Here is a 9918-nt window from a genome sequence, read left to right on the forward strand (position 1 = left end):
ACTTGCCGTTCCTAGCTACGCTACGTCCAACCCATCCCTTATTCAATGGGAAAGGGCGAAGTTAACGGGGTCCAGCTGCCTGACCTGCTGGGCTGCTTTCGGGGTCCTTCGACCCCACCACATTCACTGTTTTCCGGCTTTCGTTCCGCTAGGTCTTGATCGAGGTCCTGATTGCTTTTTCATGTTCAGCGTCGGCAAAGATGACGACGACAACTGCCACTTCTTCGTCATCGACAATATCACAGACAAGGATGGCGTTAGAGAAATACAAGAACTTGTGATGTGCAGAACGACCGATTTGCTAGTCGCTTGTAGGAACGTCCGCTTTGATTTGGTTGGCCTGTTGGTGTAGGAACCTGGGACGAACGCTAAGTCCCATGTTCTCGTAGTTCTCTTTCACTTGGGGTCGTAAAGATACTCGACGCCTAACAAACCAATCGGCGCATCCAACGCCCCCGACTTCTGCAGCTGTCTTAACTAGTCTGAGTTAGGGGTGATCAGGATGCACCGACTGGCCTTAGCATACTGAAGTAGTTTAGTTAGAAGTAGTGCTTAGAAACGAACAACAGTGAAACGAAAGCACAGATGCCGAGACTTTGTGAGTAGCTTGATGCCATCTGTCGTCAGCTCATTAGAAAAAGAAGGAGACCGAGTGAAAGAGAGAGCGATACAGGCGCAAGCGGTGCATTACAGGCGACTGTACGGAACGGGACAGGCTGCGTCAGGCAGAAAAGCCCGTCGAAAAAGAAGCCGATGCGATCTGACAAGATGATCCGGCAGAGTCCTTGTACGTGTGTGTGTTTACATGTGTGAGTTTGCTCGTGTAAACTTTTCTATATACAAGCGTATATGCCAGCTTGTCCCGTCGTGTGTGTCACTCTGTGTTTGTCCGTTTGTCTCTGCTGGATACATGCGAAATCGGATATATGGACCGCACCGGTGACAGGTTCAGTCTGTTCTTTTGCCCTCTCCCTATTCCTGTCATCAAGTCAGTCAGCTCACTCGGAATCAGGTTAACTCAGTGGAATTGCGATACAGAGAGGGCTGCAGAGGACCAAGCCGCGAATAGAGCTCGGCCTTTAGAAGTAAAGTTAACGCTACGAACGATTCCTTCAGGCTGGTGGCAGCTTTGACCCGGGTGTACTTGCTTTTTCGGTTGTACGTCACGGCCCTTTCGATATCTGCTCGGGACTAAAAAAAGTCTTGGCCATCGATCTTCGACGGACCTCTCATCGTCTCAACATACCTGCTTCGGTCCAGCTCATTTCTTCCTATTTCTCGTTGTCTCTTATTTTCAAAAGGACCATCCACGCTTACCTGCTAAATATCTGTGGACAAAAATCTACCTTATCCCGGATCTCACCTTGATGAGCTAACTGGGTTGCTGCGCAATTGACGTACTAGACTCCTAACCCGACTGTTGTAGTGGTTATAGAATCTGTTGTACGCTTGTACCACTTGTTGTCCTAAACTAGGGCTGCTCCGGTGGTCAATATAGGTCAATCCAAAAAGTATTTCCTGCTTACATTCTGGCCGTTGGAACAGACAGCGTGACAGTGTATTTTGTTTTTGAACGCAGCTTTTGAACGAATGGCTTAAAAGGGCATTCCTTAAAGACATATCTTACAAATGGAGCTTTATGAATTCGGCTTTCGCTTGTGAACGAGCCACATACGCATACAAACATGAATGTATTTGTAACAATTGTAGTGCGAAAGCTAGTGTTCGAATATACTCATATTTGACGACCTGTGTTGTTACGCCTACAAGTATCTATGGACAGTTGTAGGCGTAAAAAAAAAAGAGTCCAAGTGTAATCAAGGTATTGGGCAGTCAGCAGGATGCCCCTACGATTTGCTAAGAGGATTAACAAAGGCCAATACTTTTGCTTTCTCCTTCCTGTGACGATTTTCGTGTGATGACTATTTTCAGCGGACGAACGAAAATACTGATAAACATTTCGCCATTTTTAATTCTACTCAATATTTTGAATCAGCATATATCTTAAGAAATAATGTCTCTCGTATACTCAGATAGATATATATGTACGTTTCCAGTTTTACACCCTTGGGCATTCCATCAGGCGGTTGGCTCCCAACACAAAATCAAGTGGCCCTATGCCCGGGTTTGAAGCCAGACCACCGTATATACGCTCGACAACAGACAATCGAATTATTCGCATGTGCTCGCCTTCTGGCTGTGTGGGCTTGAGCAAAGATACTGAGATATATTATGAAGGATTGCATGTGCTTCTCACAGCATACATAAAATTTAGCTTGAAAGGTCCATGGTGAACGTCACGCTGCAATTGTTCGAAATAACAACTTGCTGACCAAGGATACGCCCAAGCGTATCCCAGATACGCTGACCTACCTGTGCATCTTTGGGCGCCTGTTCGTCCTAGTTCTGCTTGTACCTTAAAGTGCAAATATTGTAGCCCTTACTAAACAGACACAGAGACATCACAAACAATCTTTTCTGTTGTTAAGTTGATTACTTACAGGTATACTATCAATAAGAATAGAGTGTCGTAAATTACACAACAATAGAGCTGGTCTCTTGCGGGAAACAGCATCGCTACCTTGAGATACGCATCAAGGAGTCAGAATATAGTTGCCAATAACAAACCCTAATAGGTATTGTACAGTCGATGTTACTTAAGAGCAATAGCCATATGCATAGTGAAACGAAAACATCGTAAAATACTAGTTACGGTACAAACTGTTAGTTAGTTAAAATCGCTAAAATCTCATAGAAATGAGATACATGTCGCGGGATGGCGCCACTAGCAAGAACATGTTTCATCGCATAGCAAATGATCGGAGCAAATGCAGAATAACAAGTGCACCATACGCATTATATCTTAACCTATACCAATGCAGAAAAATCACTAATTCGGTCTATTGACCGAGCGAACGAATCAAAGGGGGAGGTTTGTTTGTTCGTTACTTTACTGGACGGAGGAAGCCGTTGAGTCGTCGACATCGCTTGCAACGGAAACTTAGCCAGCCACCAGTCTGCACAGAAGTATACTATCGAGGGCTCTCTCAAAAGGGCATCTGACAAAAACATCAAGTGGCCTCATGACGGAATTCGTGAAAGTTAGCGTTGTTGCCGTGGGTCGAGCGCGACATGCTGGCCACGGGAAAGTAGGGTTTGTTGGGCAGCTTCGAGTGTGCGAGGAAGTCTGGGAGCAGCAGATCCTATCGTCGAAGGGTTAGAGTCTTGGTTTGCATTGAAATAAAGTAATGATCCTCATTGCTTTCCCTTACTTTCCTCGCGCCGTCCGAATTTATCCGCGAGGATGCAGGCCATCAACCGCCCGTAATGGCCATGCCCGTACCGCTTTCCGGTTCAAGTGACGTCTGAAGTTAGCTAGCTGGCCAACCATCATGGTTCAGTGTCGCATGGTTGCATCTTCGAGAAATCGACTGTAGTTTCAAAATTTCTAGGTGTATATTCAGTTCTTGACAGGAAAGTAGCTAAATGTGTCGATTCTGATCGTCAATCTAGTGATCAATCGGTAAACGAGATGATACGGGAAATAGAAGCGCGTTTTCTTAGCTTGTGAAATTTTCTGAGCTTGCAATGTCTGAGCTTGGCGGTCAAATATGCCAAAAATATACGGTTACAAGCATGGAACTGTATTATTGGGCTTTCTTTAATTATTGATAGAAATATCATGGGCACTATTAACACATGTACATACGAAAATGCGATAACTATTTGTCGGTAACATTCAGGAAGACATATAACGGGGCTTCTCCTTGTTTAGTAGTTTGTTGCTTTTAAATTTGATCTTTATGTATATTATGCTGGGTCCTCTATTTGCATCGCATGATATCTATAATGTTCTTTTACTTAGGTAGCTTTGATCTGTTAGGCAGCTTTGATTAGCTGCGTATACTTCCGACGCTCTCAAAAAAAAAAAGCATATTTTTCGCCCCTTTCGTGCCAAGATTTTGTAGTTGGTGAAATGTTCAGGACTGCATGTAGATGTCTCAGAGCAGGACAGGCTGTTAAGTCTGTTACACTCCCGCCCTGTACAAAATTAAGATTCCGAAGTAAAGTGTAGAGCTCGAAAGAACTGCATCGTATCATTTTCGTTTGATGAAATAGATTCAACATGAGGTAGTCCATACTCAGTGTGATATGATCTTTTCTTCCACAAGATCTTATCCACTTCGACACACGTCTAAATATTGCCTAGCTTTACACCCTACATTCGTGGAAAAGCATTAACCCCGTATTGGTGGACGCAACTGTAGAGCCCCTGGTGAAATTTAAGGCAGCCCCAAGGCGAAGGTCCTCCTTATGGTTCAGTGCTTCGCATTAAACCTACCCACACCTCTTGTATATTTATTTCCACTGTGCCTAGTCAAAGTAACTGATCCTTGGGGTGGGTTGCTATTTTTATAATTCACCTTAAATTTTCGTAGTATTACGATGACGCAAAATTTTGATGCAAAACGTCCAAAAACGTCGGGTTATTAGAGCTTCCATACCGTTAGAGTATGTGAAGTAAGGATAAGGGAGCGGTATATATACAACTGATATAAAAAGCAACAAAACCTTAGTTTATCGCACCGCCCAAGGGACTTTTCCTAGTATGCGGATAGTAGGGACAAGTCGAATGGAGCGAAGGCTCTGCATATCTAGCAGTCCGAAACAGTCCTTTTCTTCATACTATATTGATACGCTTTGCAATGGTCTTTTGAGAGCTAATTTATTGTCAAGCTGTATAATTTGACCCTCGCTGCTTTCATATCATAAATGAAAGGATAGACTTACCGAAGATCGAATTCGACGAAGTTCTTCTAACAGACACAGGAATATCAAATAAAAGACATATGTTATAAAGTTAAACTATTTCTTCTATTCTCTGGTTGTGAAGTAACCATTGATACAAGTATTTGAGTTATAAGTGATAAAATAGACGCCTCTAATATATGTTTATCTTTTAGCAATGTGATCGAGTCTATCCTTGCTTGACTTATGCAAAAGTTTTTTTTTTTTTTTATCCTTAAATATAACTTGTATTAGATTAGATTTGAGCATCTTGGCGTTGGCGTCGGGAAGCGTGGGTACAGGCATTCACTGTAACGTTCTATTAAATAGGATTAAATACGCGAAATAGAAGGATAACCATTAGTAAAACTAATCGAAAGACTTACTTGTAGTGCTCATCGCACAGTAATCCACCTTTTCAGTAACGTGTTCGGGAAGTTACGATGTTGTACTTGATAAAGTTCTTGTTACGTTAACAAGCCACATATGGTGCAAAGCATTGCTTTGATTCCCATAAAATGACATAATATCACCACAACAAAACCCATATTCGGTCAATTCTTCTGAGAGAGGTTTCAACGAAAACTTTGCACGCTGCTCATTACTTAAGAGCCAAATTCGAAGCAGTCAATTTTCCATTGCATTCTTACCTAATACTTCATTCGCCGTTAGTAAAATTGTACTCAACCGAGCTCCTCAGCTGCGGAGCACGAAGCATCAAAAGTTGAAGGCCGACCTCTTTGTCAACCTGCTGTTTAAGTAGATCGCTCAGAGTTAACTTTAGGAAGCTCGTTACGGTCAAAAAGTAGTCATACTGGGTCTGGTCTCCAGCACTTACCGGGATGTGAGAAGCTTGTACTAAATGAGACTCTTAAGCTCTCTTAAGCTAGACATTATTTGACATCAGACGTTACCTGTATCCTGCGCTGCTCTTCCCCCCCTTATGCAGAGCTTTGCCCCAGCTCAAGCACGCAGCGAAAAAAAATCAGTAGGCCAAAATGGGAATGATTTTTAAAATGAATTTGTTCTACCTCCAGCAAGGCGAAACAGGTCATGTGACACGTTCAGTCGACATTCGACAGGGTGGCCTCCCTAAACTTAGAGCTTTTTTTATACTTTGTTTTTAAATAGCATGTAAACAAAAACAGATTTTTTTGCACGAACTAGAAGTGTAACTCTTAACGGTTATCTATGTTTATTCAACATAAGCGTTGTCGAGCACAACAACAATAAATCACTAACTAGTCGTTTATGAAGTAATTTTCCTTCTTTAATCCGATAATGGCCCTTCAGCAGTAGCGGTGCATCAAGGAACATGGGTAAGTGTGGACCTGATAGTGTATCACTCAAATGCCCTAAGTAAAAAAATTAACCGAATTACATTTTCGACAAGTTGATAGCAGTCCGAAAAGTTCCAGAGTACAAATTATCTCAAAAAGACTCGATCGGTTATTGATAGTCTCCGTTTTAACACGAAAGTTCATTTCTACACCAAGAAACTAGGTTTACTAAAACTTTTTGGCTTTTGAAATATTTTAATTAATTTTCGAGCCCCTTAAGTTTGGATTCTATGGAAAATCTTCCAGTTTGCCTCATGAGAGTTCTTCAATTTCTATGAAAACTGACAATAACGTAGACTATCCATTTCGAAAAGGTTTCTGGGTCTTGGTTCGTCCAGCGCAAAAAAAATTAGATCATAGCAGCTAATCTTCGCTGAAACTCCATAAGGGACGCATCGTTGTTTGCCGTGACGAATGTACTGTTAAGAAAGAACTAGTCTACGTTGCCACTCGCATGATTATTATGCGAGAAAGAAGGTAAATGGTCATCTTCAACTTAATTTATCGCTATAAGCCACTAACATATAATTTGCGCCAGGTTTTTTTCGTTTATTATCGTTCGTACTCAGCAGGTCTGTTTTCGTGTCATAAGGTTTTTTTGGTTTTCGTCCTGCCCATTTATCTTTGATCCATGTATCTTATCTCTTTCCCTCTATTTATCGGAGCTAATAGAAATTTTTTAAGTATTGCTCAGTCTCGTTCAAATTCGAGAAAGAAACAGGTACGTTGTCTATTAGCGTTTCTTTTATTCTATCCCGTTTATTTTTCCCTGACACCGGGAAGGCTCCCCCGCCTAGCCTCAGCCGGAAAAATCTATCGTAGATGCCCCTCACAATTCTTTTGTCCCAGCCCCCATAGGCAGACGTTCTGATTAGGTTGTAGCGAACTGTGTTACGCTTATGCGGTGCTCGTTGATTCTGAAGAGCTCTTCACGACAAATCCACGATCACTACAAGACCAGCATGACACCACTACGGTCAGCCTAAGGAGAATTCGTCCTAATTTGACTAATATAAACACTCGAAGAATACACTTTATGAGAACGCTATATCCTTTCATTTTTTTCAACACATATAAACTCACATGTGTAGCTGTGGTACAATATACAGGGCGGTCGCGGATAAAATTCGACTTTGCTTCACAGTGACCCGGTTTAAAAGAGAAGCTTGTCATCCACCTTCAGCACTTGTACGTGAGTATAACAGTCGTGAAAATGGCGTCTCTCAACTCCTAAGCGTGTCCAGCTAGCTATTTGCATGTCTTATACGATTAGGTCGTTGTTTTCTATACGAGCCGTTATAGCTGTTACTGTCATGGAAAACCAAGCATTGTAGCGGTCAGGGATCTAGGTTCCATGGATGCCCACAGCTGGTAGTGCAAGCATTGCATTTTGGATAGCTATACAGCCCCTGCACACTGTGACGATTGTCACCTCAATGTGCAATATTTGTGCAGTCTTTCTTACGCTATAGGAGACTAACGGACATATATATATATATATATATATATACACACACGTTTGCACAGATGCGTACCGACATACACGTGATCATTGCACGATGAAAGTATTGTTTAGCGTACATTATGTTTTACTAATATCAACCAACGTCGAATACCGCTGCATGCATATTCCTGAACCTGTCAATAGAAAACTGACACAGGTAGCCAAAGTAGGACAAAGCGAAAGAAACAAATCTCACGCTACCTGGACTTGACAACTTCATACGCTCACAACATAAACCGCCAACCTAGCATAGCTCGACGTTCATTACGTTTATTCAGATGACGCTGCCGCAATAAAGCATTATTGCTGCTATCTTTATATGTTGCATATATAATGCGATGAGCTTGCTCTGACCTAACTCGTCACACACAATTCATACTCAGATAAAGCAAAAGGTCTTCGTGTCCGACTATATCTCCACAGACACGCTATGTCTCAGTATGCCCTACCGTAGGTGCATCTGTGGCTATCTTAACGACACCTCCTACTGCAAGTCCCTTCCATTGTAGACGTGGTAGCTAGTAACCGGTAGCTCGATTTCGACTGCATAGGGTTGTGGTAAATAATTCCCTACGATAAAGAGTGGCCTGAACCCTCTCTTCCAGTCGGCTTGCTCTGCATATAAGCGCATATACACGCACACATGAAAATATCGAAGGCGATGGCAGCCCCACGTTTAGAAAGTGCCTCGCCCAACACACAGTCACGCTCCAGTTGCCGTTGATACTCGCTCACGCCGAGCAAACTGGCCGTCATGCGAACGAACTATGTGGATTACTAACCAGAGTGATCGGTAAAAGGAAGGCGTAGGCAAACGCTAAACAGCCGTACCCGCGGCGAATAATTCACGACAAGATAAAAGTTGCAGGCACAGGGCGACGCGTTTCTAGGAATACACTTATTCTAATTGCACATCTGAGCAAAACGCGCGCTAATGCCTATAGCGGCGATGGCATCAAAACCGGCAACACTAGAAGTAGTACAGGCCGGATCCGTCGAAGCAGTAACAGCCGAAAAGACTCGGGAATGAAGTAGATGTAAGCGCAAGCGACGGCCCTACGTTTCTGTCGCTCTGTTTGCGTCGTTTGGCCTTCTTTGCCCTTTTGCCTGGCTCTTGCCTCCAGCTACCGGTACCGTTAGGCCACGACCACAGAGTTACGGTTATTCGAGTAGGTCGGGCCAATATAATGAAGCAGTGCACCGAGAAAGCTTTTGAGATGGTGAGCAACAGTCTGCGGTCTACTCTTCGTTTGAACGATCGTTCGTAACGGTTGGGGATGGTGATGCTCTAGTTGTAACCGGGACAATGGTAGCTTATTATGTTATCGCCTAAGTTGCAGCTGAGTGACCCCGCTATGCTACTTTTACTTTTATTACTATCACATATAATGATATATATTTATGAGAGATAATATTCGCATGGCCGCCTTTGGTGATCGCCTACCGTTGTCTAGCGTTCCGGCCACTGCCCTCATGGCCTCTCGTGAATTCGTAGGACCGTTTGCTCTTTGTGAATATCCTGTCCCCCGTTTGTCGGCGCCTTTACGTGGACAGCCATTCATATAAATGACACTTTCCGTGGAGTAGCAGCTTATAAGGTTAATGTTTTAACATCAACTACGTTCTTTCGCCGCTGTTTCAGAGTGTCAGTGTGGAATTGGCACGTAGGGCTGGTAGCTACGCTTCAAATTGGGTCGTTCATAATTGATGTTGTCATATAGGTACGTACTGTACACGCGTTTGCCCATTAGCGCCCCAACTGTGTCTGGCAGCGGTAGAAGGTACGCATGATCAGAAGGCTTCAAAGATTTCTCAAAATACCTGAACTCATACAGCACAACCTTTGAATTGCGGCTGGTATTTGCCTGCTTTTGTGTCGGACCTATTTCTGTTAGTTATGCAAAATGTGCTTCATATTTAATATTCTTGTGGGTTTTGCGATCAACTAACGATGCTTGTTATCGATAAGCTGAGTGCTGTCATATGACAGTTGTGTGCGTAAATAAAAAGGGGGTTCCCTCTTTTTCCGTTAGCTATTGTACACTCTTGGTGTACGGAGGACGGATAAATAATGAAGCTCTGCTGTGAACGCCTTTTGCGCTTACTTCATTCATGCTACGCAAAGATAAAAGACGCGAAACAAATGAAAGTCACTTGCGCAGACACGAACAGCCGCACTTCAGCGAACGAACCGAGCTAGGATCATGAGATGCAGGAAAAGGCGTGATAGAAACTGTAGCAGGTAAGCCTGCTGCACTTCATTGAAAAAGCGTTGCCGACGCAACC

Source organism: Varroa jacobsoni, unplaced genomic scaffold, assembly GCF_002532875.2.
Source record: "Varroa jacobsoni isolate VJ856 unplaced genomic scaffold, vjacob_1.0 scaffold_1085, whole genome shotgun sequence".
In the NCBI taxonomy this organism is placed as follows: domain Eukaryota; kingdom Metazoa; phylum Arthropoda; class Arachnida; order Mesostigmata; family Varroidae; genus Varroa; species Varroa jacobsoni.